This window comes from Centrocercus urophasianus, unplaced genomic scaffold, assembly GCF_019232065.1.
Source record: "Centrocercus urophasianus isolate 14NV4802_14NV808 unplaced genomic scaffold, USGS_Curo_1.0 seq_12, whole genome shotgun sequence".
NCBI classification, from domain to species: domain Eukaryota; kingdom Metazoa; phylum Chordata; class Aves; order Galliformes; family Phasianidae; genus Centrocercus; species Centrocercus urophasianus.
Genome location: NW_024884364.1, coordinates 55,916,015 through 55,943,518, shown reverse-complemented (window position 1 = coordinate 55,943,518; position 27,504 = coordinate 55,916,015). Strand labels below are relative to the sequence as shown.

The following is a 27,504-nucleotide window of genomic DNA, read 5'->3' as shown; positions in this document are numbered from 1 at the left end:
TATAAGAAAATTAAATGTGCTTATAAAGAATTAGATGCTTGGAATTTCACCTTAGAATGAGTAGAACAAGTCTCTAAGGAAATTATGACCAAAGGTGGAGTTACAGAAGGGGCCGGATCTGCAGAGGATTTTTTCTTTCCCTCATTCTCTGCTGTTAAATTTGTTGTGCTAAGGGAAGCACAGTGCTTGCTTAATGCTAGCACTATGCGTTGTGTCTTCCTCTGATTCTGCTTTGTGTTTATTTCAAGCATTAAACCTTTGAAGTCTATAGAAGATGTTCCCAAGCACTGGTCCAGCCTTTGAGAGTTATAATAAAGACTTCAGAGTGACGAAATGGCTTTATGGTATGTGTCTCAGAAATGCTTGCTTGGAGTCCCCTGTGTCCTTTTTCCAGTTCTTTTTCTACCTTTTCTCTGTGATGACCAATATTAAGGGAATAGTTTTCCTTATTTACTAAGCCTCTAATTTCCCACTGTGTTCTTCAAAAAACAGCTTGTGGTGTTGGTCACTTCTTTTTCAGTGTTGCTCGCCATGATAGACTTGCAGAATACTTTTTGTCCTTACCTCCCTGGATTTCTCTGTGTGTTTTGCTGCATTTTTCCTGGCAGTAGCAGTTCTTTTGATCCTGTAGCTACTTTCTACATTCACTAGGCTTGAAATTACTGCCTCCCACAGCAGAACAGGTGGACAGATGCTTGTGCCCAAGCTTTGACAACTGCAGTGCAAAGTTCAGTGGCTTAATTTAAACCACTGGTTTGACATTTCTGAAGAGTGCTCGCTTGATCTGGTCTATTGACTTTGCTTGGGAGGCAGTGGAGTTTAACAACAGCATGGTTGTATCTTCAGTCACCAGAGCTTGCCAAGCTCTTTGTGCTATTTTTCTGATACTTTCACGTGACAAAGTGATAAGTATTAGTGCATCATTAACTCTGATAGCAGTTCTGAGAATGTACAGCATTTCCTTAAAATGCTGAGGGCTCATGAGCTTGTCTGCTGCTCAGTCATGTATTTCTAGGATCACTGATGAACTTGGTCCCTGAGATTTTCTGATGAACATTAGAAAAGAGCTCTGCTTAAACTCCCAAAATGTGGCTGGACTGTTTGTCATCATTTCTGGGTTTGGGTGAGGTTCTACAGTGAGAAAGGCGAGGGACTGAAGGAAGAAGACAACAAGCTTGTCTTCTGGTTGAAACCCTAATTCCTCCAGAGGCCGGGGACGCAACTCTGCCAACTCCCCACAGGTCCCATTTGGTACAGGGACACTCTTTAAAAACTTTTGCTTTTGCCATTGATCAATTCTTTGGTCAATTGTTTTTTGGGTGCCTGATTGAAGAACTTTTTTCTTCCAGTTTTTTGGAATTGCTTAAGTCTTCCCAGCTGTTCCTCCATATATTCTATGAAAGACTATTTATTTCCTAAGCTGAAGCCTGTATACTTCATGCTGGACAAGTCAGGTATTTTATTCTTTCTTCCTAACAATACCAATCCTCCCTTGAAGTCTGTCCAATATTTTTCCCACTCCCCTAGCTGTCTTTTTTTTTTCCAGGTGAGCTTAGGCAGACCCTCTCAATTATTTTCCTTAAGCTCCTTGTCCCATCTCTTTGTTCTGTCTCTACCTGTCAGTTCCCAACTCTTTATTGCAATGATTCCTCCCAGCCAAGTGATTTCTTGCTTTATTTCTACCCCCAGACCTCAGTCCTGTTTTTTTTTGCCACCTTTATGTTTTTAAGCCATCTTTGCCAGTATCTTCCCTTGCTTCTTTGGTCTAGCTGTTTTCTCTTGCTTTTGTATTTGATGTTTATCTCTTTTTCCCCTAGGCATGTCTTTAGAAATACAGGCTCTGGTCCTAACTGGCGTGGAATGATTGCTAAAGGGAAATATTTTCTCAGTCCCTCAAGCTCGAGCTTATATCTGCCTCAGTCAACTGAGGAAATCAAATGCTCTTTTTTTCTTTTCCTTTTGGAGAGGTTGGGGGACTGGGGGTGTGGATGAGGCTTCTTTGGAGATCTTAGTTGTGAGTAAATCTCTACTGTTATCTGTGTTTACTTGGACTTTTTAAAGCAATAGGATAGGAAAGATTGCCAGCTTTTTTTCCCTTAATTTATGCAAAACACGTTTTCCTGTTAGCCTTTATTCTTGGCAGCAGCTGAACTGTTTTAGCTGAAATTAATGAGTACTTTTTACGGATCAGCCGGAGGCGAATACTCACCATGAAAAAGTTCTGAGCACACACTCTGGGGAAATGTAAACAACTGAAAAAAGCACTTTTGTGGGAAGTGGTGTGGAGCAGCCGTAGTTAGATGGTCGTGAGCCCAGTCACACCTTCCAGTCTCTCCTCTCCTCCTCAGTGCTAGGAAGTGCTTTACAAAGCAGGAACCTGTGTATCTCATCTATTGTTCAGTGAAAAACAACATAATGTTGACATGCAGTGGCACGTAAGAGGTTTTTAAACAAATATTTGCGTAGTGATAGCATCTGAATGACTTGTCCTGAAAGAAATATGGAAAATTCTATGTAGCAAGGAACCGTTTTCAATGTAAACAAAGACTTTCCTGCTCTTCTACTTCTGGTATGCGTGGTAGAAATGTGGAAGTGCATCTTTGTTTTGGCATATACCAAAACTAACTACTCCCCTGGTTTCTCCCCCTAGACAATGAAATTTTCCCAAATAGTGATGAAGCATTTCCTGAACGCTAACTCAAAATGTATGGCCACTTCCATATAGTTTGAGGAAACTTAAAGAAATACTTAAGAAAATTGATTGTATTCTGATGGAATCCTTTCTGCGGTATGTTTTTCTTGGCAAGAATAGGTCACTAAAAAAAAAAAAATTATATATATATATATATATATATATATAAATGTATATATATTGTTTTGTTTTGTTTTGTTTTCCTGTTGGTTTGACCCAGTCTGTACTTCAGTAAAACTATCACTTTTCACAAAGTGTCAATGAGAACTTATTTCTGGTAGCTGATAGCTATGGTAGCAGTGTGCAATACACAGGATTTCAGTACTAAGTCTGGATTTACTGCTTGCCTTAGGCTAGATGTAGCTATGGAGCAAGCCATGCTAATCCTGCATCAGGTTCTCATGTAGCTTTCTATCTTTGTTTGCAACTTCTGCGTCACGATGTCTGAAATGTTCTGTACTTTATATGTTAGTGGTAGATTACAGCTCTGTGTTCCCAAGAGGCTTCCTGGCTGAGAGCAAGCAATCTTTTATGACCAGAAGATTATATACTCTATAAAAAGACCGCACAACAAAATAAAGCCTATCAAGAAATCTGTATTAAACCTCCTATAGAGAGCAAATCTGCAGGGAGACTTTTGGATGCGTCTCTATTGAATTTTGAGAACATTTCAGATGAAATATCTAATTAATATATTGAATGAATGTACCTACATAAATATTGAGCAGCTCTGTTGTATAGCATAAGCAGGCCTGTTAGAGTGGAGAGGTGTATGTCCAGGTGCTGTCAGAAACAGGGAACTTCAGCGCCCTGCAGGCTTGAATGTGGAATGAGCACTTGTATTGAAATCTGCTAGGTAAGGGGCATGCTGCTGAAATGGGGCTCTAAGGATGCAAATAAAGGCATTGGGAGTTATCAAATGTGGTTACTTCTCAGCACCATAATGCTGCCCTGGGATAGAGGTGGAATGGAGGCTTCTGCTCTGCTGCACAAGCAGCTCTGCAGGTAGAATAGCTGCTGGGTACAGGGAGCCTTATAGAGCTGCCCTAGAAACACTGCTCCTCAGTCCTAGTGGGAAGCAGGCACACAGGGGGTAATTAGTGGGGAATGGATTGCAAGGCTTTGGCTGTGGCTCAGTGCTTTTTATAATGAGCTTCCTTTGCAGGAAGAGCAGCAAAAACTTCCAGTGCTTTGTTGTTAGGTAAATGTCTTGTCTCACACAGATGTTGCAGAGGCTAAAATGTATGTGGCAATGGTATTGTCAACTTTGGGCATTTGGAAATCATATGAAGCACTCATATGAGAGACTGAATCACAGAATGGCCAGGGCTGGAAGGGACCTCAAAGATAATGAATCTCCAACCCCCTGCCACATGCAGGGCCACCAACCTCCCCATTCAATACTAGACCAAGCTGCCTAGGGCCCCATCCAACCTGGCCTTGAACACCTCCAGGGATGGGACATCCACAACCACTCTGGGCAGCCTGTTCCAGCACCTCCCCATTCTCTCTGTAAAGAACCTCCCCTGACATCCAACCTAAATCTTCTCTCCCTCAACTTAAAATCATTTCCCCTCATCCCACACATATCAACCCTCTCGAAGAGTTGATTCCCCTCCCTTCTGTAGGCTCCCTTTAGGTACTGAAAGGCTGCAATGAGGTCACCCCGCAGCCTTCTTTTCTCCAGGCTGAACAAGCCCAGCTCCCTCAGCCTGTCTTCGTAGGGGAGGTGCTCCAGTCCCCTGATCATCTTTGTGGCTCTCCTCTGGACCCTTTCTAACAGCTCCCTGTCTTTTTTGTACTGGGGGCTCCAGACCTGGACACAGTACTCCAGATGGGACCTCACAAGAGCAGAGTAGAGGGGGACAATCACCTCCCTGTCCCTGCTGGCCACCCCTCTCCTGATGGAGCCCAGGATACCATTTGCCTTCTGAGCCACAAGGGCACACTGCTGGCTCATGTTGAGTTTTTCATCTATCAAGACCTCCAGGTCCCTCTCCACAGGGCTGCTCTCAAGGACCGCTCCTTCCTGTCTGTATGGATGCCTGAGATTCCTCTGGCCCAACTGCAAAACTCTGCACTTTGCCGTGTTGAACCTGATCAGGTTCACCCAGGTCTACCTTTCTAGCCTCTCGAGGTCCCTCTGAATGGCATCCCTTCCTCCTACGGTGTTGACCACACCTCTCAGCTTGGTGTCGTCAGCAAACTTGCTGAGGGTGCGCTCGATTCTGTCATGGATGCCATTGATAAAGAAGTTAAAGAGCACCCAAGACAGACCCCTCCACCTGGACACAGAGCCATTGATGACCACCCTCTGTCTGTGGCTTTTCAACCAGTTTCTTATCCATCTAGTGGTCTACCCATCAAATCCACATCCCTCCAATTTGGAGATAAGGATGTGGTGGGGGAATGTTGTGAATTGAATATTGTGAAAATTGTGTAAAGCAGTCAGTAGGACCGGTGATTCCTGATGGAGTAACTGTTGGAGGTTCTGTTTCTGGATTTCTTTGAGGCCTTTTACAATGGTTATGAAGATAAGCAAACCCTACCTTTGTTTGGGTTACATCTGAACTTATGTATTCATGCATGGCCATTGTCTTAGGGATTCATGGTGCAAAGTTACAGACAGGATGCCATACAGACAGTGTCTTTATGTACTGTATTTACCTGAAACCTTAAGAAAGTGAGGAATTAGTAAAATACAAACCTGCCTGGCTTGCAATATGTTTGCTGCAGAGCAGTAGAAAGAAGCTGGATAGTCTTTGAACTGGAGGTTTTGAGCCAGGTACTTTATGAGAAATGTTTAATGTGGGGCTTCTCCAATAGCTGGCATGGTAACCTTCCCTCCTGTCATAATAAAGGTGTTCCCAAAGGCTTGCCAATGTTCTGAGAGCACAGCATATCTTGGTGAGCTGCATCTGGGCTCTGCTACCGAGATTTGTAAATCAGTGCTTGCATATGGTTGGTCTGCCTTAAACTGTGGCATCTAAGGGTCAGAGGAGGTAAGAGGTAGTAAAAACCCACCTGTGTGTTTGCCCTATTTTTCTTTATTGTTCACTGGCTTGGCTGGGGAGCCCATGAGGGTGCGTGTCTCTAGGACAGATAATGTTGCGTGGCTCTGGAAGGAGCGGAGCTCTCAGTTCACCTGCAGGGTGTCAAGAACAAGGGGATAAAAGAGAAAATAAATTATATTCTCTTCAAGTAGAAGGAAATGTGTTATCTTTTTTGTAGTCATTTAATGACCTCTTTTTCTTGAATACACTGTGGTTAAGCTTACAGAGTAGGAGTGGACTAGAACTGAGGCTATCTGAAACAGTAGAACTGTGAAGGTGGAAAGAGATAAACCTGAACAGAAAACACAAGTTGAGAGGTGTGGGCTGTCTGGGAAAGTTTGACAGGATTAGGAAAATGAAAGCCTGTATGCATGAGTTCTAGAAAGCAGACTTTAAAATGCCTTGAAATTAATTTGTGGGGAAGTCAGGGAAAATATAATTTATCTGTCATTATTTTTGTGATGTGGTTGATGGAAAGAAGATAATGGAAGATTCTTTAGAATTATGATCATGTGTAGCTTGCACAATTGCAAGAAACTAAACATGAAAAAAGAAAAAAAAAAAAAGGAAAAAAGAAACCACAGAAGTGGATCTGTGAACTCTGAGGGAACTGTGGTAGAATTAGCAGTCAGAAAGTGAGAGCATGCAGAAGTCTAAAAACTGGGAGATTTATATTTCTCAAAAAGAAAATGAAAGGAGAAGCAGCCTTCCATGCAGTAAAATTTTTAAATGCTAGAATAATTCTTGCAACCTTCAGTGCACTGAATTGGAAGGTCTATTGCAGAGGCACTGTACGGTTTTTAAGTAATAAGAATTCACTGTACTTTGAACATCTGCCTCCTTGAAATACAGCAGGGAAAAAAAAAAGCCCCAGAGCAAAACGTGAGCTTACCACATTTGCTTCAGCAGTTACCTAAATCAAAGAAAATGATTAATTGCAGTCAGTGTGTATAGAAAGAACATAATACTTTGCAAAGCAATCCTAAAATATTCTGGTTTCTGTCTTTTGGTTTTAGTGGTGATGATTAATACCAATATAAAAACTTAGTTATGGTTACCCAGGGGGCAAAGGGGAATATGTAAGTTGTATTAATTTCGAGAGAGGAGGAAAGAAGATTTAAAAATAAAACTATGGTTGTTTAAGTGACAGTATCTTCACCATTCTGTTGGCACTAAGGGAGTTGCAAGTTCACCTATTGTTGGTAATCTGCAATTATGAGCTCATCTTTCCCATTTCCGACAGCTCCAGAATGCGTAACAATGTCTCCTGTCTCTGTCCAGATGAAGAGCTTTTTTTAATGACCAGATGCTCTGTGAGGTTGCTTTTTAAGGTAAAACCGTTTTGGCCACTCTTCTGTTGAAGCTGGAACTTTGTGCTACTAAAACGTTGGCTCATGGTCCTTTCTGTCAGGTCGCTCCAAGTACCGCAGCATCTTGGATATAAAGGGGTTTTGTTTCCTGCTGAATCCAAAGTGTTTTGTACTTGCCTGAGGATATTGTTTGCAGACAGGAATCAGTTGGTATAATGGTGCAGGATACATTCGTGCTTTCCTCTTCTGGTTCGCACGGTTGGAAGTAATCTGAGTGTAGGCCTGATTTCCTCCTAAATGGCATGTTGCATGGAGCTGAGAGCAGGTGCTCTGAACAAGGTGATGGGGAGGTGCTTGATGATTTCTGGGCTGAAGGAAATTAAGGCAGTGTTTTCTTTTTATAATTGAGGAAGCTCATTTTGTTGTTACTGTTTATGTGGCTTGGGGCATTCATTTGAATATACTCAAAATTTGGTGAGGATTCTGAGAAAGACTATGTGTGTGTGTTTATATAGGATGTGCTTACAGTTACTAGAATACTGACGTGGCATGGATGATGACCTGGCTCTTCTTGTGACAGCTCAGCTAAAGTCATTTGTCCTCCTCTGGCCCCAGATTTTATGCTAAGAAACTGCCATGTTGAGTTTTGACTTGATATTCTGGCCCACTGGCCTCCAGGTGCTCAGAAAGTCATTGCTCAGAGCCCTCCTCTTCTGTCACATTCAAATTTGAAAGTGATATTTCTGTACTGATGCCGGTGCCAGACGTAGCATATATTGGATGCTAGATTCCTCTGTAACATTTGGGCTTTTGCACTAACAAGGGTGGAGGTGAGAGAAAAGGTTGGACCCAAGAGGGGAAGAGCCACTGGCAGTGACAGCCAGTGTGGAATTCCTTGAAATGATGCACATAATGAGCAAAATGCATAGGATGAGAAGAAGGGAGCAGTCCCCTTCTTGGAGAGGGGCATGGAACTGGAGTGGGAGATGCGCAATATCTGCATGAAGATGACTTACTGAGGGTAGTGGATGATGAAAGCAGCGTGCAATGCACTGGGAGGCAATGCTGTCATTCATCTGCATCATCTCAGGCTGACTGGCCTACTTTTCGTTTGGAAAGGATCTGCTAGTTGTGTTACAAACCTTCCTAGTGAAGGTGCAGCACTGTGCAGCAGCAGCAGTCCCTACCTGTTGGAGCTGGAGATTTTCTTTTCCATCTGCTTGAATCCAAAGCCTGGTGCTGACGGCAGCTCAACTGCCAGGCTTTAGCTGAATTTCCATATTCATTGCGTTAGACATTGGCTTTCAGACAGAAGTGGAGACAAGCTCTCTACTAAAGAGTCACAGAAAATCTGCTGCTGTCTGCACTGTCACTTTGCTGATACCACAGCTTTTAATACGGCACTGTCAATTAACTTTGTACCCTGCTTTCATTTCTTGGTGCCAGAGAAATGCTTGAATTGGTGTGGCTTTGCTCCTGCTGTTGTATGACTGAATTCAGACAAAGCTGAAATGAAGGAGGAAGAGGAGGGGTTGCGATGACATTGTTGCAGTTTGGAAACACGTTTACATAGTTATCACTTGAAGGTGTGATGTATCAAAATCTATTGTCTGTATTTTTAATGTAACTCTCGTTTTTAAAACTTGTTAATATATTTTGGAGTTAGAAAATGCATGCAGCGTATGAGACAGCGTTGCACAAAGTTCCTATTTAAAGCCAGAGCTTTGACCACTCTGGAACAGGATATTTGCTTAATCATACTCTGTTGGATCTTCTGCTTTTCCAACCCCTCTTTTTTCACCCACAGTTCACATGGTTGGCTGGTTATATGTTTGTTGGATGCATCAGCATGAAATTTTGCAGATGGCCACCAGCCTTAATACATGCGAAGCTGTGATCACAGTTTTCTAAACAGTGCCAGAGATGCTGAGTTATGTTTTCAGTATTGCCAAATCGCTTTAATCGGTCTTGACTGAAAAATGATGGCAGAAATCCCGGATTAGTAATGGTGCTTCAGTGAATCATTAGCAGTAGTTGGTGAGATCGGACTTTATGAAATACTTCTCACAAAACGGGGATCATGCAGGACAGAGGAGGAGCTGCCGTGGTGTAGTTGAGATAGAGCCATTTTTGGCAGAAATCTCTGATGCCAAATTGAAATAAAAATGGCCATCTGGATAAAATAAATAAATCAAAGTGAGGCGCTGGCAGAGCTGCCCAGGATGGGTGTCCCATCCCTGGACGTGCTCAAGGCCAGGTTGGATGGAGCTCTGGGCAGCCTGAGCTGGTGGGGGGCAGGGGTTGGGGCTGGGTGGGCTGTGTGGTCCCCTCCAACCTGGCTGCTTTTAGGCTGACGAGAATTGTCCATTGCAGAAGGATTTTGTGCCAGCATCACCAATGCAAACCAGGTCTCTCCATTTGCTCCATTTGAGTCCTATAATGTTGAATGTCTTTTTTTTTCTTCTTTTCTTTTTAAGCTTTGAATTTCTGAAGGGTTGTGTTTTGACAGCTCTAAGGAACTAAGTCTTAAACAAAAAGCTTATAAAGTTTGAGCAATAGCAGCATATTTTCCTTCACGCTGCAGGTCTTGAACTGGAAGGCCTATTTTTAATGGAAAAAAGACACCTACAGAGAAAAAAGGCTCTTTGTTTAGATTACCTTGGTTTCATACAAACATTAAAAAGAACGTTCATTTTCTAAGCTCCTGTCCAAAAGCATTTCTTAAATGTACAAGCTTAACTGAGCGAAGTGATTAAATGCTTTTCTGGTATTCAGACTAAGAGCTCTGCTTGAAGAACACGAAGCACTTGTCTTCTACTTGGATTGAATGCTTCTACTTTTAAAGCAGTCTATTTCTGCTTAAATAAGAAACAGGAAAGAGCAATAGCCTACGTTTAAGTCTACTTGAAAACATTTATGTGAAGAAAATGCTGTATGTTTTACTGAACTTTTGCTCAAGACATAGGAGAAATGATATAATATTTTACTTTTGGTGACATTGATGCATTGCTTATTTTTCTCCTTGTGTTTTGTCAGGGAGTTTAGAATTGTGATCATTTTCATAAAAGCAGACATCCATATTCTAGGATTTTGTTTAACATTTCACTCTTCTGATAGCTAATGGTCCTACAGTTAGAAACAAAGTTGTACATTTATGTGCCAGAATTTCTGTATCTGTAACTATGCTACCATTTACCTTCCAAGTAAAGTTATGCTCCAGATTTTGGATTGTGGTTTAAGCTATCATTCTCACAGATATTTTTAGAAATTTCTTGAATATTTGTTTTTCAGTGCCTCTGGTTTCAGATTTTCTTTTACTTTAAAGTTAGTGAAAACAAAGTATTCAAGGAAAGCAGTTTCTGGAGTTTATATAAGAACACATTTTAGCAACACATGTTTGAACTTAGGTTGTTTTCTTGATGAAGGAAAAGCAAAGCGGTTCAGTCCAAGCAGTGGGTCACAACATCTCTTAGCTGGTCATGTTGATTTCTCCCAAGTGATTGTAGATTCCGGAGAAGAAGGAAATAAATCTATTCTCATATTCAATTAATAGATGTCAGGTCTATTGCATGCAATGAAGTAAAGCAAGCACACATTCTGTACTCTTGACTTTGAGACAGTTCTATATTTTTGTGTGTTTTTCTTTTGTTATTTTGTGAAAACTGGACTTTTTCACATGCTATATTTGTTGAGATCATTTTCTGGTTTTTTTTTTTTTTTTTTTTTTTGGTCCCCTAGATAATTCTAGATGTAATGAAGTGCATTGCAGTAGGGTTACTACGGTTTTGTTTGGTTTGTGGTGGATTTTTTTTTTTTTTTTTTTCCAACTTTCTTTTGCTTTTGTCTTCCCTCCCTTTTTTGGTAAAGAAAGCAAATCCCGCAAAACCCATTTGATATTTTTGGGTTTTCATGTCTATTTTTGACTGCTTGCATCGTAGGAGGAAAAATGTGACACAGCTCGTAGCAGTGTGACACGCAAAGCTCAGTGCTTTTGGTGACTGGTGAGAGTTTTAGTCTTTTTAGAACATCCCAATGATAAATGTAAGCAGAAGCATTGCAGTAGTTCTTTGGGCTTTGGAGTGATGTGGTGGATTGACTTGTTCAAGTTATCACCATCTCTCCTTCACTGTCTCTGGGTTTGTCTGAAGCAGCCGCTGTTGGGGGATGTGTGGGTAGGACCACACCTCTGGCAGTGCAGAAGGGCATTCATCAGCCTCGTAAAGAAAGCTCCCTGGTACCGGGCTCAGCACTTGCCTTGCTCCTCATCTGAGCTTGTGTTGCAGATAGGCTGAGGGTCTCCTGGCTTGTTATGCCAAGTGTTTTTAGTCAGCTCTCTTTGTGGCAGTTGAATGGAACTGGGGTCCTGAATTTGAAATGTATGTTTTCAATGTAAATTTGAATTTACACAGGGATGTGAGGTATGCGGCACTTACTGATTATTACAGTACAATCAGTAGTGGCTCTGCTTTGGAAAAAATGTTTTGGTTTCTCCCTTGCAATGTGTGTGCAAGCTTTAATACAGAGGAACGTCTCACTATATGAAAAATTTATATCGACTACAATAAGGGAGGTAATTCATGACAGTAAATTATGATCATCTCTTTGCTGATCAAAATTGTAGCTGTCCTTGAAATTGGGTTTTAATTTCAGTGACTCTAAAAACAATCGATAGCTGTGTCATGTACAGTGTGGAGTTGTCCAAAATCAATGAGAAAGCCAATTAAAATATTATAGTTTTTCTTTTGACTTGTTGACTACTTTTCTCTTTTAACTTAACCTAATGATGGCAGATTTGCTTATAAGAGTTCTAGGTACACAGCATTATTTTTTTTGCTATGGCTACAAAGACAGCAAATATATGAGACATCGGTAGATGGGGTTTCGTTCAGAAATAGTTGTATACACATCTCTGAGGCACATTTATAAATACGTGAACTTGCATATCCATGTGAATTGTACATGTGCACAAACTCCTAGATTTGGCGTTATGGCTGAACAGAGCGCATATTTGGGTGCACAGACACCCAAATGGACGACAGACCAGAAACTGTGGGTAAAAGAAGATAGGGTGACGTTATTTTTTTTCCAATATTTTTCTAAGCATTATTTTTTAAAGAAGAATTTCAGGCACTCTTTTGTTGCCGGAGCATAAATAGTTCACAGTGTGTGCAAAGAATTAATGATCGTAAGCACATGGAGGATGAAGAATACACAAAAACACACTTCATCTTTGCTTAAAATGTCTGCCAACTCTCAAGCTCGGGAGTCTTTCATCTTAGCTCTTCTTGTCGTTACAGACTGCTAATGCTGTCCGCTAAATTGGTCACACCAGACTTTTTACAACCTGGATATTTTCCTCTCTTGATGGTCTGCTTTGTCTCTTCCTCTGACATCAGTGGGTTCTGGATCAATCTTTTATTTCGCAGCAATCGGAGACGAAAAAGCATCTCTAAAGGTTTGTGATAGGGGGAAATGCAAGCAATGCAGGAAGGAGTACTGTTATTTACAACAGCCTCCTAATTTTGTCTTTGTAGCAATTGTTACATTTGTTGCAACTGACTTCCTACCGTGGTTTGTACTGCTTGTGGTTGTTACAGGCAATTAAACCTGAAAGTCTGGTGATCTCCGTTAGCATCAGGTGAGACAGATGTTGGCCGTTGCAAAGTCCACCTTCTCACTTTATTAAACCTCGATCCTGTAGCTTTGCATTTCTAGCTGTAAAACCAGACACTCTATGAAAATACGTAGTAAATGTCTGACTCTTGGAGTTCTGATTTAGACCTCTGCAGCTCTGAATGTTACAAAATCATTCCATTTGCATACCTTCGTTTTAAGTATCGTGTGGTATTGTATTGCAGGATTTATAATTTACTTGAATTCCTCATGTGGACAGGCTTCTGTGTAATAGCTGCTCTTGCAAGGGTAGAACTTTATAAAGTAAAACAGGTTGAGGAGAAGTGAAATGATTCGTAAGTGATCATGTGAGCAGACAGAGAAGAGGTTGTTCACAATTATAAAAATTAATGTATTTCTCTCTTATGATGGACATAAAACTAAAAATCATGCTGGTGAACTACTGAAAATAATTTTTAACAGTGCTGTTCTTTTCTCCTGCAGAGAAGTTTGAAACAGCAAGCAAACATTAGGCACAATAACAAGTAATATATAGGGAAAAATAATGCTGGAACTTGTGGCTCTTTGCTATTAGATGGGGGAATAAAAGTAACTTATTTAATACCAAAAGAGCATCTTATTCAAGTTCGTCAACAAGGTCTGAAGAGTGTAGCTCTTGCGGCTGAGATCTGGGATGTCTGCATATAGCTCTGGTGGGGAATAGAAATCCCCTGCTTCAGCATCAGCATCTCCTTTCTGCTCACAGACCTTTGGACCTGAAAAACCTTTCATTGGAAGAGAAAATATAGGAGTGGTAGTTAAGCACAGTGGGTATGGTTTAGAGGTTTTCAGGTAACTGTTGGAAACCAGCTGAAATAGGATGTGCTTATTTGCCCAACATTGCTGTTTGTGCTGAGGATGTCTGTGCCCTCCTGTTCGTTTGGGCCACGACCCAGTTGTCTGCACCCTGCGCAGCCCTGCACCTGCTGGGGGGGGAGGGAAGGGCTGACTCATGTTGTCTTTCCTGCAGGTTTTACAGGTGTAACCAGCACCAGTTGGGTGTAGGCCTCTGCAGGTAGCCGTGTTAGGGAGACTTGCAGCAAAGAGGTGAGAAATTGTATGGTGTGTCTGTGGCTGTGAGTTCTTTGTGAGGTGAAGGGTTGTAGGGATGATGGGCACAAGCTGGCAGCAAGCTGGGCTGTAGAACACTGACAGATGTCAGCTGGGATGGCTGTCTCTAGCCAGAGGAATCCAAGGCCTCTGTGAAGTTGAATGTTCTTTTCCTTCTTAAGCCACTAAGATATTTAAAGTCATTTTGCTGTATTAAGCATGAAGCAATGAAATAGCTGCTGAATAGAATTTGTTAAGTAGTATACATTTGATAGTAGAGGTTCGTGGGTTTTGTGGTCACTTTTTTCTTACGTCTGGTGGAAAAAAACACGAGAAAATTGATCACAGACTGCTGGGTTGCTAATCTCATTTTTGTGTGCCTTGTCTCCCCACGGATTCTCTTGCATTCTTTTTATTCCTTACTAAAAGCAGTATTTCAGCCATATAGAAGTGAAGTGGTTCAGAGCTGTGCGTGTTTATTGATCAGTGCTTCCTCTCTGTTTTCTGATGGGTATGTCTTTGCAGGAGACTTAAGACACTTCTGATTGACACTGCTTATTGGATTTCTCTTCTTGTCTGACAGTTGTGCTCTGAGATCCCCAGGCACAAAACTCCACCTTGGGAAATTGAATTCTTCCCGTGTTTCACCCAACCTTAGATATAGAGAACAACTTAATGTCAAGTGTTGGTGCCTGTTCTGTGCTGGGGGGCTTCACTGCCATTAGTGCAGAATAAGAAATTACTGACTGGAGTCAGTGTTTTAAATAGCTTCCGTTAAAGAAATTACCTACAACCATAAGGAAAAAGAGTTTATCCTTGAGCATTTTTTCAGTGAAACTGAAAGGAAGTACTAGGGGGAGTTGGCTTTGTGGCTATTGAGTCATTGAATAGAGAGTGCCTGCAATGTGATGATGCACAGTAGAGGTCTGTGTCTTTTTAGGGGGATGTCTCACATTGCTGTTGTCTCTCTAAGAATGAAGCACTGTTGTTAGGGATCTAGCTCATTTCTTCCATCATTGTGGAGAGGAACAAAAATTCATTGCTGAGATTAAAAAAAAAAAACAAAAAAAAAAAAACAAAAAACAAAAAACAACAAAAAGCCAACAAAAAACCTCACATTACTGGTACTTCTAACATAGAGAAAATTTAGACTGATGTCCTGCATAGTCTTTCCAAAGTAATGTTAAAAGTTGGGGCATTACTTAAGCTGATAGTTGCAACATATCTACCAGTTTTTAGTGTATGAAGTTTGTCCAAGGACCTTTACTTAGTGTAACCACTTGAGAACCCCCAAGGAACTGCTGTTTTGTGTGAAGAGCTGTTAGGATTCTTTAGGCAGCAGACAAGCAGAGTTTGTAGCTTTTCTGTGGGCTGGTGGCTCTGATCCTGTGGCTGAAGTTCTGGGGCTGCAGATTGCCTGGACCTCCTTCCTAAGGAAGCTTATGGAGAAAAGCTTTGGCACAGAGTTACATTGCTTAAAAGCTTCCAGGAGAAAACAGTTCTGGCCTTTGCTTTCAAAAAGGACACTTGTCCATTGACGTATTTTTCAGGCAGGCAATCAGGTCTGCACACTTTTGTGGCAGCTGTGGTTTAATTGTTTGAATGGTGACAAGGCAGATAGACTTGGCAAAACAGAGTGAATTAAGAAACTAGTCAACTGATTTTATGTTTTTACCTTCCAAAGAAGGGTAAGTGCTTGATTGTAGTGCATAAGTGGGACAGTACCCTTAATTAACCCCAAGTGTGCAGGTCTCACCATTCTTTTGTACATGAGTGCCAGTCTGTATGCTGCAAAAAATACATTATATTTCTTTTTTTTTCTTTCAAACTCACAAGTTGATAAGAATTTTCCAGAGGACTGATTGCTCTGTGGATGTTTGAGTGGTTAATCGCTGTCTAAAATAAGACATACCAGTTTAACTACTTATCTGAAAAATGTTATTGTCTTTTTCTTCTGACAAAGCAAATTGTTTATTATTAAGGTGGTTTTCTCTCCCCTCAATATGTAGCCTGAGAGCCAAAGGGCTAACGGACATTTCCACAGTTGTCTCCTTTCTGTGCTTGCAGCTGATGGTAGGAACACTGTGGGACTTGACAGCATCTCAGAGATTAGCTTGGAGACATCCTGCTCTGCACCAGCTGCTCTCTGCACTCTCCCAGATTGAATACTAAGGATGCTATCTGCCAGCTTGTATTCTTGCTAGGATTAATTTTGGGCTATTTTCTAAAACTGGAGCTGCTCTGCTTTGGTGTACAAGTTGAAGTGAGTTGAGTGCTACATGAGTTGAAGACCATTTTTTCTCTGACTTATGCCTTATTGTCCACAATGCTATGTCCAAACAAGCTTTGTCCTGTGCCTCAGCTGTTACTGCCTTCAGCCTTAAGAAATGAGGCAGCCCTTGGCTGAGACTGGAGTACCATCATAATGATTATGTATCTATCTCTCTATCCATCCATCTTTTCCCACTTTACTCCACTGTTCTTTGCACTGTGGGAAAAATGAAGAGTTTGAGATTTCTGAGGAAAAATAGAGTTGAGTGGCCCCCAAAACTTTCCAAAACAAAGATGTAACAAAGCAGTCCCGTTAGTTCTCTCTTCAAGAGAACGCCATCCATCTCCTCAAGAAGGCCTGGTACTTCATGGCTCTTTCTGACAGTGCTCACTGAACAGGGAATAGAGCAAAAATAAATCGGGAAAAGGGCTGGGGCTGGAGAGCAGCCATTCATGCATGGTCCTTCTTGAAATAATCTCTTATTCCACCCAGATTGTTAGGCAGAATTAAAGGCTGGTTTTTGCCCAGCACAGTTTACTACTTAGAGTATAAAAAGCAGTATGTGGACAGTGAAAGGCAACTGCTTCAGGCATCTGTGATGTAAATTTCAGGGTGTTGATAACATCAAAGGAGGCTTAAGCTTTGCAGTACTGTTTTTTTCTTTTCTCTGTGGCTGCATGGTTTCTGCAGTGCTATAGGCCAGGGCTGCCATAGTGCCTTTCCAAGCCTGTGCCCTGAGCACCCAAGTGTCCCGTGGAGGCTCTGTGCAGCACTTCTTCCAGAGCTTCTGACAACTTATTCCTGTCAGCTTTCCTCTCAGTGCCTCCCTCATGGGTCTGAAAACAACACAAAAGCCAGTCAGCAGTGCAACACTTGGAGAAAACAGGAATTGCTGTAAAGGAGTATTTCTGTCACAAGCCAGAGGGCCAGGAGTTTTGGAGAGGGGTGGCCTGGAACCACGTCCAAGCTCAGTGTATCGTGTGCGCTCTCTAACTGAGCTGCAGCATGTTCAGCTCTTGTGGAGCATTTGCTTCTGTGTTTTACAGCTTCAGCGGCCAAATATCTGCCAAATAACACCTTTGTAAAACTTTCCTAATGATTCAAGGCCAGGCTGGATAGGCCTTTGGGCTACCTGGTCTAGAGAGGTGTCCCTGCCTATAGAAGAGGGGTTGGAATTAGATGATCTTAAAGGATTTTTCCAATCCAAACTGTTCTATGATTTGTGCCCAAGTCCCTTTGCCTCCTCTGTCTCCCTTAGCTGTTTCAGAGCTTCCCTAAGAATCTCATCTTCTTGTCTTCCAAGCAGCCTGTAAGTCAGCAGAGCATCATAGGGATGTGTCTGTGTCTCTTCCAGTCACTCCTCTCCTGAATCTACCTCGAGATCTTTCTCCGTCATTATGTTTACTGTGCAGTTTGACCTGCAGTGCAGTTTGCCATCTTCTGTTCCCTGTTCTCTGAAGTAGGTTGCCCTCTGCCTCCCCAGCTCCTTAGCCCAGCCGTTAGCACCCACTGCAGTGCCATTTTACACTTTACTCCTTTCAGTGCCATACTCTGGGAGCTGCTCATAAGTGGGTATTTTGACCAGAGCTCTTTTAGCTTACTCTTCCTTCTTGATGCTAACATCAATCTTCTCTGCCTGGCAGAGAGTCTTGATTCACCAGCTCTGGTATTTCCTGTCTGTCATCTTCTAAAAACATCTCATACCTCGTAGCGAAATCCTTCCCTGTTCTATTTTGAGCTCTTCTTTTACTGGATATTCTGCCTTTCAAACTTCAGCACTTAGGTCGCTGCGGCATTTCTGGTTATCTGTGGTTTTGGTGTTTGCTAAGCCTGGTTGGGGCAAGCTAGCACCAGCAAAATGCCCCTTTGTGGTTTTTGGGGAAGAAGTGGATGATTTTAGAGACTGATTCCTGACACGTGCTTTGCTTCTGTTCTTTGACTCGTGCTCTTGCTGCCTTGTTTCTGGGGAAGTGAAGAATTCAATACGTTTGCTGACTCTTGTTGATATAATCTGTTCAACCTCCACGTTGCATTTAATTCATACGTATGGGTTAAAGTTATTTTTTACCTATTAAAGAGATCAGAAGAATTCAGACAACTGTTAGAGAATGAGTTTTTAATTTATCTTCTTAAATATTCCTCTATTCCTGGTTAGTGAGTAGAAAGAATCAATAGTTTATTCAATGCAACTTATGCAGTTTCTAATTTTCTTGTTTTATTTTTAAGTGGGAGATTTTTCCATTAAAATTGCAGCTTACAGACTACATATTTCTTCTTTTTAGTATCTAGATAATAAGTTTTTAGTCCATAGTGTCATGGAACATTTGAGTAATAATGCTGAAAAAGATTCTCTTAAAAACAGAACAAATGAAACAAAAGACTACAAGCAAGATACCTTTCAGTGTGGAGAAATATTTATGTGGGTTAAGAAATAATTATTTCTCTCCCTTATAAAAGCTATAATTGCTACCAATTTCACGCAAAGTTTGTTACTATTTGTAAAATGTTTCAGGCAGGTCTCTCAATTACATTTATGGCAGAAAGAACAGGGGGTAAAGAGTGGGTAGATAAAATGTGCAACCACCACCACAGCAACAAAAGGCTTGTGCTGATTAGTTGCTACCTAAATTACAGATTATAAAAATAAACACGAAGCTTTTTTGTGTGATAACTAACAATGTCAGGTCCTTTTGAAAACATTTGACCAACCTGTTGTACTGAATCCTATAAAAATAAAAATAAAAAAAATAAAGAAGGCTATTTAGGAACACTGTATGATTCTATAGCAGGTACTGCTTGCCTCTCCTCCCTTTTTAGATCTTCTGTAAAAAGAAAGTTTAATGTGAGGATAGCTAGTTTTTACTTGTCTTCCTTTAATTTAAATTTACTGTGTCAGTTTCCTTTTCCATCTTAACCACAGCTGTTGCTCTTTAATTACAGCCTGTGTAAAGTCCATCCGCAGTTATAGGTTTGGATCCCGTAGTTGTGGTACCCTGCTGTGCCTGAACAGGACTCGAGGAACCTGTGGTTTAGTGCCAGTGTTTATCTTTACTTGAGACTTCCTCAGAGAAGCAGTGCTATGCAGTAGCTAGCTGATAGGTAGGTCACTGCTCAGACAAAATAGCTGGTTCTGAGGCTATAAATGACTATTCATGTGTTAGGGAGAGAAGTTCATTTTTCAGACTGTGTTGAAGAGCTGGTGCAGATTTAGGACTCTTGTCTTCCTACATCTTTGTTCAGCTTGGTGTCTCCATTTAATCTTGGTATAATCAGCAAATAGAATTATGGTGTATTCTACTTCAGAAGCCCTTTCACAGAAAGATTTTTTTTCCCACGAGGAATTAACAGAGAATTACTGTAGTCCAAAATAGCATTAATCGATAAAATATTTTTACTCTACCTGTCTTTATGGATTGTGCTGGCTTACACTTCTATCATTGATCTGTACTTGCGTTCAACTCTTTTCATTAGGTCTTCTTTATCTCTAAAATTATTTTGTTGCAAAAGTGAATGTATGTGGGAGCATATCTTAATAAGAATGTGTCTGCCTTTTATTAAATAGATCTTTAAATACTTCTGCATTGATTAGAAGCAGCTTTAAAATATCTTGATGATGGAAAAGCAGATTTCATCCTTCTAAAACTTAAGAATTCTCCCCAAATTACTCAATGCTATATTAAAGAAAGCTCATACAATATTCAGTGCACTAATCAAATGTTAAGATTCAGATTCCAAGACTCTTGGGTAATGTCAGGCAAATAATAAATAAAATCATTGCAGATTAAGTGAAGTGGCCCTAGAATAAAGTCTGAGGCTTAGATGCACAAGTTTCTGTTTGAGAAATAGCACCCTACCAAAGCAGGGAGGGAAAAAAGAGTGTGGGATGAGCAAAACCTTACTTTCCACCATTTTGGGTATAAAACCTGATAAATAGGGCAGCTGCAGCTCAGAGTGGTGCAGGACAAAGGAACAAGTGCTCTGTGGCCACTGTAAGCCTCATGGGGCAAGGGGTAGGGATAGCCATCAATTCCAGAGAGTTGCACAGACAGAAAAAGTGAAAAGAGGGGGCAGGGTAATAGCAAATATATATTTTTACTTTACTGTAAAAGAATGATGTCAGTTATCTTACCAGTTTAGGCTAGTGGATTTGAGCTATATACTAGAGCTATGCACATCATTTTTTTAGCATAGATGAAATTTTTGGTGACTTGGATCTGTTCAAAAACTGAATCATAGAATCACAGAATGGCTGAGATTGGAAGGGACCTCACAGCCCACCAACCCCACACTGTGCCATGTGCAGGGCTGCCCCCCACCAGCTCAGCTGCCCAGGGCCCCATCCAACCTGGCCTTGAGCACCTCCAAGGATGGGGCACCACAGCTTCTCTGGGCAGCTGTGCCAGCGCCTCACTGCCCTCTGAGTAGAGAATTTCCTCCTAATGTCTAACCTAAAGCTACTCTTTTTTAGTTTAAAACTCTTTCTCCTTGGTCCCATCTCTATTGATGTGTGAATGAATTTATGTCACACATATGATGGGAGATTGAGTGAATAAAAGCAATGTAAAATCATAGGGTAGAGATGTTTAAAAAAAAAAAAAAAAAACCTTTAGATGGCACAGCTCCCAGTGTTCTTCTATGGCCTAGATTTGGGAAAAATCCCTAATGATCTGAAGTCAATTAAGTTCTGAATGTCAAAATATAGATTAATAATGAAATAAATGCTTTTTCATTATCAACATTTTTAATCAGATTTTTCCACCCCAGGCTCCTATTGGTCTTGATTTTGCTATACAATCTGCTGTGTACAGTACCTTAATCTTTACATGGTCCCACTGATACTTGTTGGCATTAATCTGGGGAATAATTTACAATGCACTACAATTAGAAGCTGGGCTCACTATGCGACTTCAAGTGAGTTTATGGATGGAGAGCTCCTTCTGATTAAATTGTTACACAATGTATTTTGAGAAAAACAAACAAATAATGAACTTGGAGAGAGGGAGAAGAAAAATAGCACAGCCTTGGCTTTTGTGCTTGTTAGGTTTTTACTAGTCAATATGCCCCCTCCTAGCTTTTCATGTAGCGCTATATTATACCGTACTGCAAAGGGCAAAGACAGTCGTGAATAGGAACAACAGATCTAGGCCTGTAAGTGTGTCTAGATAGGCAGTTCTTCTTCATGACCTTTTGAGTGAGGATCATACCGGGAGATGATTTCCATACTGAGGATTGGAGCTTGTTAACTTGCGAAGGAATGCGGATGAGTTGAAAAGACAAGACAGAGCATTAGGAATCTGCTGAGCAAGCACAGAAGTCTTACTTTACATTTCTTCTTTCTTCATGCTAATGAGAAGTAAATTCTATTAAAAAAAGCTAAATAATAGTCAGTGAAATTGGCCAGCTTCACATTCAGTTTTACCAGTTTTTCATTTAGTTTACCCAGTGCAGCAGATGGTACTGAGAAAACTGTCTTTGCAGCTGCTTTCTCCAGCATGGACAATTGTTCTTTCTGAGGCATTTGAAGAATCTCCCAGTCTCAGGTCACAAAGACTAGCATGAGATCTACAAGGCTTGCATTGTAAAGACAGTGGGAAAAATTTAACTTAGAAAATGTATAGAGTGTATTGAATGAGTGAAATGAATGGATGTAGACATTTCCTAATAGAGCACAGCATTTTGTTTGGCAGCGCAAGGAAATGTAATGTTCAAGTCATATATAGTAGCATCTGATTGCCTCAAAATGAGTTTTTGCCTGGATTTGGTTGTCTGGTTTGTTAAGACTTGCAGTTCAATATTCAATTGAAATTAGTATATCAGTGCAAAAAATGGGGTGTGCTGATTTGAAACAGAAGTAGTTGTGCGTTGTAGAGAAATGTAAAGATTAGAATCAGAAAATTGTGTCTATATTGATGGGATACACCATAATATTCTCAGAAGGCTGTTCTTAGAAGTGTCTTCTCTGTGATCCAAATTGAATTATAAGGCATGTACTTAAAACTTGAGTTTACAGATGCTTCCACACTTGTGCTGTTTAGTTTTTTAGGAAGAGTTCTGAATGAAGGGGAGAATATTGGGCAGATGTTGATTGGAAATGGTATGTGGTTTGGTTATAAAGTTTGATGTAACACTGGGATCTTGCTGACCTTCCCTATCAGTACAGAGCATGGGCAGATGTTGGCATAAAGAGAAGAGGAGAACAGGAGTGGATAGATGTGAGCAGGCCAGGTGCCAGAAGATCAACTGACTCAGTGCTGACATCAAGTGCAATCTGGGGAGTCCTTATGCAAGCCAGCTTTTCTGTGCAGCAAGTGTGTCCACATCTTGATAAGTAGGAGCCTCAGAAAAATCCGTAAACTGGTCTCTCATCTGATCAGTGCATCTGTGTTGTCATGAGTTACGTTTGTCTTGTCTTGTTTTCGCCACTTTCTCTGATCTCAGCATCTGCATGTCTCCTGTTCAATCCGCTGAGAACACACCATAAAGAGGAAATGGGAATTTAGATCATCTTGTGCATTTTCACTACATGTACAGAATTACTTCCCTCTGAGATCTGTGCAGAGTGTTACAGGCAGCTTGTAACCACGTAGTTTGTTCACAGTGCAGGAGATGAGCTTTGGGTTGTTACCAGACATAAAATACATATCTTACTTGGGTCTAACTCTAGTAGTATTGTGAGGTGGTCTGTAAAGAAATGCACTTGTATGGTACGGTGGAAATGGTTTCGGACAGCTTCTTTTGGATTGCTTTGCTTTGCTTTGCTTTTGAAGAGATGCTACTGAGACATTGGTAGATGGTGTATTGATGGTAGGAAGTTCAACCACTGAAGTGCCTCCTTTTATTTACCTTCAGAGATCTTGAGATGACTGTGATAAATGCATCCTTTGCTCTCCTCCCATACAGATCACTAAGTTCTGCTTTCATCTGTGGCTTCCTCTGTTTGTTGTCTACACAGGGTAAAGGTTCTGGGGCTGATGCTGTTGCCAGTGGATGTTTTCATTTTCCTAAGAAACAAACAGTGCTTTTGTCATAGCACATCACAGATAGCCATGGGAGTTAATCAGCTGGAAGAAATGAACCTGCTGCTGAGATGCACTGAAAGGGAACTCTGATGTTCTAACAATGTTCTCTGATGTTCTGAACAAGACACTGAGATCTAGTTTCTGCACCTTTCCGTAGGGCTCAGATAAACAAGGCTGCAAACTGTTAGGATAACTAAGGAGGAGAAAAAAGGCTTAAGAACAGAGGTAGAGAGAAGTGTTCTCAATAAGGACAATGCAAATTTCATGGGAAAGCAAGCTGATACGGAATCTGCCAACCTGAAAGAGGGTGTGGGAAACTGTTACTTCATGATTAGCGCTGTGATGGCTTATAAACAAACAGTTCCCAGAGACTTGGAGATGATAAGGAAAAACAGAATTCCATGCCTACTGTGTTCAGAGCTACCATTACAGAAGAACCTTTTCTTGCTTATTCCCTCAAGTAGAAAGGATTATCTTCTATCTCTTGTCCATTGAAAATTGCTTAATAGTCTACACTACCTCTCTCTTGCAGCAGTGTTCAGTTTAGCAGACTGTAATAATATTCATGTTCAAGCTTTTATCCAAAGTGTCAGTATTTAGGTTTTTACCTTTTCTGGAGTAAGAGCCTTCAGATTTTCCACTTCTAGACCCAGAGTCCAAACACTTTCTACTGCAGAAGGTCAAGCCAAAGAAATCAATTAGGCAGCAGAACTGCTGCCTGCAGCATCTGGATAGTTTCTTATTTGCAGATAAGTTCATTTGCACAAAGTATGTGCATGTTACACAGTGCATGCTCACCACTGGTGTGTTTTGTCTATTTGAGGTCTTAAGCAGCTCTTTTCTTTGATTCATCTTCCATGCTCTTAGATGGACCACTAGATAATTTTGAATGGAGATATATTAAAGCATGCCTTACATTTAAAAACAAATAGCATCAGCAACAAAGTACCTTCCTGTTTTGTTCTGTGTCATAGCTGCCATTTGCACTGTGTCCTTGCTGTTGGATTCATGTTTAAAACTTGCAGGAATCGTGGCTGTTTTTTGGTTATGTTGGTTTTTGTTTGTTTGTTTGTTTTTGCTTTGTTTTGTTTTTATTCTCAGGCACACTATGGAGTTCAGTATATCTCCATGACTGTGCTTCAAGGACTGCTCTGCTCAGCTTGATTTCTTCTCATCTCTTGGTCCCTGCCAAGCCTGTGTTCTTTTCCGCTTTGAGATACAAGGAGAGAGTAAACATTTTCCATCAACAGCATAAAGTTTGTTCAGTGGCTTTCGTAACAACCAGATTTGCTAGTGAAGAGTGCAGAACATGTCCTTGGATTGGGTGGATGGGATTATATTTGTGTGATTCAGCTTTACAAAGGTATTTCTCTAAGGAGACAGAACTGCAAGAGTTATAAAAGTCATGCTTTGATGTTACCTTTGCCCTGAGAATTCTCAGTAGAAATCTGTTTATCTGGATGATAGCCAGCAGGACATTTGCTAGGGATGAGGAAAGGTGTTCTGTGTTCTGCTGTAAGTGCTTTGACATAAACTGAGTGCCTTTTCCCAAAATATCTGGGGTGTTTACATGAATGGCTGATAAGCAGGTCTATGCATTGTGATAGTATATTTCCTCAGGCCAGCAGCTTATTTTGACAATACTTTCTTCGTTCATTCCATCGTGTTTGTTTCCATGTGGTTGACCCGCTGGCTCAGAAGTAAAGGATTTCATCTGCCATTCCTGAAACCTTGGTTTACTTAGTGCTAATTGCTTGGTATGACTTTCAGAAATAAATTGTAATCAGCACAGTGCTGCTTCTTAACTCTCTAGCATGAAGTGCCTTTGGCTTCAAAGTGCCTGCTCTCAATTGGAAGCGGTGGGGAGTCTGCAGGCCTGGGGAGTGGCTATGTGATCAGATTGCTTTGTGGCAGTCAGTCCCTACTGATATGGAGAGATATGGGGAAGGCTGCCAGCATCCAACCTTTCCCCAGATGCCCTGGGTGTAGTAACGCAGCTGTGCTCTCCGGTAGGCACTTTGTCCTGGTGTCAGGCACATAGGCTTCCTACCCACACACATCCTGTAGTCCTTCCGTCCACTCTCCTCTCACTGCATTTGATTCCAAAATTGTCCCCAGTGTACTTAGTGAAGCTGCTTTTTTATAAGTTTGTGATGAATAAGTGGGTATTGCCCTGTCTTTTTTTGTTGTTGTTTTACAATTTTTCTTGGGGTTTTGAGGTTTTTCCCCTGGTCTTGCCAGGCTGTACGAGCACACTAATAGCACCCCACCTGGCACACTTACCATTACAGCAAAACCAGATCAGCCAACCTATGAAGGGAAAAGGAGAAAAAAAAAGAAAGAAAGAAAAAAAAAAAGGTGGGCCAGATTGCACGAAGAAAGAAATCAGACTTGCTGCTGGAACAAATACCCATCTGCAGGTGTGCATGCGAGCACTTAGGCACTGTGTGCATATGTTTGTGCCTGTGCAACACGGAACTGGAGCAAGTGACAGGGAGACTGAAACTTAAACTCCTCCTGCAGCTCTGCATCTGCTCTGAGTCACTGCCATGACTCACAGTGACAGCGCTCCTATTAGCTAGTGCTCAGATGGAGCAGCTCCGGCAGCAGAAGAGGCAGGCTGTGCTCCTGGTTACCTGCTGCAGCAGGCGGCTGCGCCAAGATATTTATTTACGAGCTGAGATGAAGGACAGCAGGCTGTACTGAGCACGGTTGTCGTTATTCTTAAGGTAAGAATGCCTGTTATTGACTAGAAGAAGATGGGAAAGGGAAATCAGAGCTGGCGAGGGCTGAGTTTCTTGCTGCAATTTCTTATTCTCAGAGGGAGCGGTGCTGCTACAAAGCTTTGTCTCAGCTGTTTGTGGTTCTGTATGGGGAATCCTGTGGCCAGTGGGCAGTGGCCATCCGAGGGAACAAAATACCTATATTGTCATTCATTGTGTTATGTAAGGCATGGCAGCCATGTTAAGGATACAAGACCTCTTTCGAAGAAACGGTGCTGCCAGACGTCAGGGCTGGGAGAATAGCACTTAAGCAGCTCTCTGCCCGCGCTGTGCAGACGCCTGCGGTTCTGGAGCTCTTGCTTACAACCAAATACACAGGCTTGTGAATTTCTTCGTTGACAAAATAAGAAATGGTGGCGTTAGGAATAGCAAAATTATGACTGTTTACCTTTAAAGTCCCAGTGCTGTTTTGCCTATAGCGTGCAGTCTGGGAGCACGCACAGCCTGGGATGTAAACAGCCTCTGCGCAGTGCCTGGATGTAAACAGCCTCTTCAAACTCTTGAAAGCATATATCCATATCCTGGGCTTGTTTCATTTTGTGCCACCGAAAGCCCACATATATATACATATCCTGCTCCAACAATTGGCTATATGCAAAAAGTGGGATGTATTTTAGTTATTGTTTATGTATGCAGAAGTGAGTTAAGCAGTTTTTCTGTGGCTTTACTGTTATTTTATTCACTCTGGTGCAGTAATTTTAATGTAATGTAGGCTGGTATTGCCAATTCTCCTCATGTGGAATCCACTGAGTTTTGAGCCTTTGCTGTCCTCTCTGAGTGATTTTCTGAGTTAGGGAATCTTTGTTTTTGAATTGTAATAATATATTTGCACAAAAATGACTGCTGTCTTCTCTCAACTAAATATGGTGCTGTGATAAGGTCATTTGAAAAATGACAGCATCTTTCTTCTGTTTACTAATTTAGAGCATTCACTGATGCCCAGTGTTACGAATTAATTGGATATGGCATGGCTTTTTTTTTTTTTTTTAAAAAAAAAAAAAGATTAAATTTCTAAATAAAATGAATAGAAGATTTATTAGCACAACTGCCGTATCTTTACAGCTGTTGTGACATCCAACTTAGAAAACTACAGCGTGAGAACTTTCAAAACTACGCCATGTCGTAGTTTTAAGTCATGGGCTCTTATCTCCCAGAGCAAAATCTTGATCACCAAATTTAATGGTTTGTGTTTCTGATATAAAATATGTCTCATGTTGCAGGATTGTAAATTCAAGATGGTTTTTCCAAGATGAGGGTTGGTTTTAGGACTGCTCACTAACAAAGTTCTGGCATGTGACTTCCCTCCTTCTCCCAAATCAAGAAAACTTGAATAAAACACTCTTTAAAGTATCAATTTTTCCATTGATTTGTATGTGAATTATTGCTTTCTGATACCGTGTCAGAATTGTGTTTATCTTCATTTTTGCCTTTAAGTTTGTATACATATAGAGAAAGAATTCTGTATTTTGTGAAACCAGAACTTTATTATCATGAAATTTAAATATCTTCAATTGAGTTTCCATAATTTCTTTATTAATATGTTATGGTTGCAGTTAAATAATTAACAGCAAACGTATTTGAAGAGAAATTGCATGCTTAAGATCTAAAACACCAGATGAGGGCTTGCTCCCCATCCCAGCTGTCCATTTGTG

General features: G+C 41.0%; 1 protein-coding gene across 12 annotated transcripts in view; it reads left to right on the top strand.

Moving 5' to 3' along the window:
* The window catches only part of INPP4A (inositol polyphosphate-4-phosphatase type I A), a 113,011-nt gene that overhangs the window by 3,031 nt on the left and 82,476 nt on the right, over positions 1-27,504 (top strand). For 8 of the 12 annotated variants that reach the window (XM_042809593.1, XM_042809589.1, XM_042809588.1 and 5 more), the window contains exon 1: positions 25,636-25,798. The exons of 1 other annotated variant lie outside the window; for it this stretch is intronic. The gene's annotated coding sequence lies outside the window, so the exon portion shown is untranslated. Of the gene's footprint in view, positions 1-12,371; positions 12,511-25,635; positions 25,799-27,504 lie in introns of those variants that run through there. 3 more of the 12 variants (XM_042809594.1, XM_042809592.1, XM_042809585.1) reach the window with 2 other exon arrangements.